Source organism: Prionailurus bengalensis, chromosome B4 (genome assembly GCF_016509475.1).
Source record: "Prionailurus bengalensis isolate Pbe53 chromosome B4, Fcat_Pben_1.1_paternal_pri, whole genome shotgun sequence".
Taxonomy (NCBI): Eukaryota; Metazoa; Chordata; class Mammalia; order Carnivora; family Felidae; genus Prionailurus; species Prionailurus bengalensis.
Genome location: NC_057358.1, coordinates 70931628 through 70935801, shown reverse-complemented (window position 1 = coordinate 70935801; position 4174 = coordinate 70931628).

The following is a 4174-nucleotide window of genomic DNA, read 5'->3' as shown; positions in this document are numbered from 1 at the left end:
GCTTTAATGTTTCCTTTATACTTCTCACTATCTGATCCTGTTTTATTTACTTGTATCATCTCAGTGTCTCATCTCCATCAAATAGGGATTTTCTCCTGAGAACAAGCTCCTAGAAAACAAGGACTTAGTAATGTTCATTATTAATGGTTCATTGCTATTATAAATGTCTGGACCATTGAAAACAATCAGAAGATCTGTGGAATCAAGTTGATTATTTGTTAATTATTGTTTTAGATGAGAGTATCTCATGAGATGATTTTTTCCCCTAATTTCATCAGAGGAATGAAATCTTAGCATTAATTTTGGAGATTCATTGCTATTGTCTCCATATTGACTATTTTTGAGATTCGGATTTGAATGATTAAAAAAAAGAATTTGATTAAAAAGCCATTCCTATTTATGTCCACTCTTATAGCACAAACTATAAAAGAGTATGAGGAGAGGTGGGTCAAAGAATACAAACTTTCAATTATAAAATGGCTGAGTTATTGGATCTAATGCACAGGTTGATGAGCATAGTTAATAATACTGTGTTGTATGCTGAAATTTGCTAACAGAGTGGATCTTAAGTGTGCTCACCACACCAACAAATCAAAAAAGGTAGTGATGTGGGGTGATGGCTGTGCTAATTAGCTTGATTGTTGTAATCAGTTCACAATGTATATGTAAATCAAACCACACATTGAACACCTGAAGTATGTATAATTTTATGTTAACTAGACCACAAGAAAGCTGGAAAAAATTAAAATACATACTCATAGGCATAAATCATTTTATTTCACTTTGCAGATAATGCAGCTTTTATAAATTGAAGATTTATGGCAACCCTGGGTCGAGCGAATCTATTGGCACATTTTTCCAATAGTATTTGCTCACTTAGTGCCTGTCACATTTTGGTAATTCTTGCAATATTTCAAACTTTTAATTATTATTGTATTTGTTATGGTGATCTGTGGTCAGTGACCTTTGACGTTTCTGTTTTGTTTGGGGGCCTCATCTACGGTACCCATATAAGACAGGTAACGTAGCAATAAATGTTGTGTGTGTTCTGACTGCTCTACTGACCTACTGTTCCCTCATCTCTCTCCCTCTTCTAAGGCCTCCCTACTCCCTGAGACACAACAATATTGAAATTAGGCAAATTAATAACCCTACAATGGCTTCTAAGTGTTCAAGCGAAAGGAAGTGTCCCACATCTCTTACTTTAAATCAAAAGCTAGAAATGATTAAGTTTAGTGAGGAAGGCATGCCAAAAGCCAATATAGACCAAAAGCTAGACCTATTGTACCAAACAGCCAACTTGTGATGCAAAGTATAATTTCTTGAAGGAAATTAAAAGTGCTACCCTAGGGGTGCCTGGGTGGCTCTGTGTCCAACTTCAGCTCATGATCTCATGGTTTGTGAGTTTGAGACCCACGTCGGGTTCTGTGCTGACAGAATGGAGCCTGGAGCCTGCTTTGGATTCTGTGTCTCCCTTTCTCTCTGCCCCTCCCCCACTCACGCTCTGTTTTTCTGTCAAAAATAAACATTAAAAAAAATTTTTTTTAAGTGCTCTTCTAGAGAATACATGAATGATAAGAGAGTGAAACAGCCTTATTGTTGAGATGAAGAAAGTTTGAGTGGTCTGGAAAGAAGATCAGACCAGTCACAACATTCCCTTAAGCCAAAGCCTAATCCAGAACAAGGTCCTAATAACTCTCTTCAACTCCATGAAGGTTGGGAGAGGTGAGGAAGCTTCAGAAGAAGTTTAAAGCTAACTGATGCTGGTTTCTGAGGTTCAAGTAAAAAAAAAAAACAAACCCATCTCCATGACATACAAGTGCAAAGTGAGGCAGCAGGTGCTGATGTAGAAGCCGCAGCAAGTTCTCCAGAAGATCTAGCCAAGATAATTAATGAAGGTGGCTACACTAAACAATACATTTTCAGTGTAGAGGAAACAGCCTTCTTTTGTAAGATGTCATGCGGGACTTTCATAGCTAGAGAGGAGAAGTCAATGCCTGGCTTCACAGCTTCAAACGACAGGCTGACACTTGTTGGAAGCTAATGTAGCTGGTGACTTGAAGTTGAAGCCAGTACTCATTTACTATTCCAAAAATCCTAGGGCCCTTAAGAATTATACTAAATCTGCTCTGCTTATGCTCTATAAATGGACCAATGAAGCCTGGATGACTGCACATCTGTTTACAACGTTTACTAAATATTTTAAGCCCACTGTTAAGACATACTGCTCAGAAAAAAAAAGGTTCCTTTCAAAATATTGACATTTCATTGGTCATTGACAATTCCCTTGGTCATGCAAGAGCTCTGATGGTGATGTATAAGGAGCTTAACGTTGTAGTCATGCCCGCAGCCCATGGATCAAGGAGTAATTTTGACTTTCAAGTCTTATTATTTAAGAAATACATTTCATAAGGTTCTTCTGCCATAGATTCTTCTGATGGATCTGGGAAAAGTAAACCGAAAACCTTCTGGAGAGGGTTACCATTCTAGATGCATTTAAAAACATTTATGATTCATGAGAAGATGTCAAAATAATATTATGCATTCGGAAGAAGTTGATTCCAACCCTCATGGGTGACTTGGAGAGGTTTAAAACTTTGGTGGAGGAAGTGCAGTTGTGATGGAAAGAGCAAGAGTAGAAGTGGAGTCTTAAGTTGTGACTGAATTGGTACAATCTCATGATAAAACTTAAACAAATGAGTTGCTTCTTATGGATGAGCAGAGAAAGTGGTTTCTTGAAATGGAATCTACTCCTGATGAAGGTGCTGTGAAGATTGTTGAAATGACGACAAAGGATTTAGAATATTACATCAACTTAGCTGATAAAGCAGTGGAAGGGTTTGAGAGGATTGACTCCAATTTTGGAAGACATTCTACTGTAGGTAAAATGCTATTAAGCAGTATTGCATGCTACAGGGAAATTGTTTGTGAAAGGAAAAGTCAATCAATGGGGAAACTTCATTGTTGTCTTCTTTTTAGAAATTGCCACAGCCACCCCAACCTTCAGCAACCACCACCTGATCAGTCAGCAGCCATCGACATGGAGGTGAGACCTTTCACCAGCAAAACGATTATAACTCCCTGTGAGCTAACATGATAGTTAGCCTTTTCTAGCAATAAAGTATTTTTAAATTAAGGTAAGTACATTATTTTTTAGACATAATGCTATTGCACAGTTAATAAACTACAGGATAGAATGAACATAACTTTTATATGCATTGGCAAACCAAAAAATTTATTTGACTCACTTTATCGTGATACCTACTTTATTGTGATGGTCTGGAACCGAACTTTCATACCTCTGAGGTATGCTTGTGTTTTGAAAGTGAAAAAAAAAGGACTACAGATAGCTGAGATCAATGAGCATTTTATACAGGACCAGAAAGCGGACAGAGCAATAAATGCTTTAGAATGTCTTAAATTTCTCTTAATTATATGTCACAAAAGTAAGGCAAAACATTTATCAATTGTTCCTATTACCTGAGTGGTTTTCATAGAACATAACGAGAGAAATTAAAAATTAAAAATTTTTAGTTGGCTAGCTAGCAAACCAGTGGGTCAGAAATATGGTTCAAAAAACAGTTGTTCTTTCTAGAAGAATTCAGTTTCTTGTGGTTATACAACCCAGGTCCCAGTTTTTTATGCTGGCTAACAGCTGGAAGGTAGCCCTTAGCCTAGAAGGCCACCCGTAGATCTTAGCCAATGTGGCCTTCTTACAACACGGTAGCTTCCTTCTTCAAAGCCCACAGGACAATGTCTCAGACTTCTTGTAAGAAACCATCTTATTAGGTCAGGCCTACCCAGCACAGTCTCTCTGTTGATACTCAAAGTCAGCAGATTAGGGGCCTTACCAACATCTACAAAATTCCTTCATTATGGAATATGTTGTCATATAACATAATCTAATAATGACCATATTATCAGGTAATATTTGGTTAGTGGTGAATGCTTAAAATAGTACATTGTGGGGCACCTGGGTGGCTCAGTTGGTTAAGCGTCCTACTCTTGATTTCAGCTCAGATCATGATGTCACCGGTTCGAGAGATCAAGCCCCATGTCAGGCTCTGTGCTGACTGTGCGAAGTCTGCTTGGGATTCTCTATCTTTCTCTCTGCCCCTCTCCCACTCATACAAGCTTTCTCTCTCTCTCAAAAAACACACTGTGAACACGATCC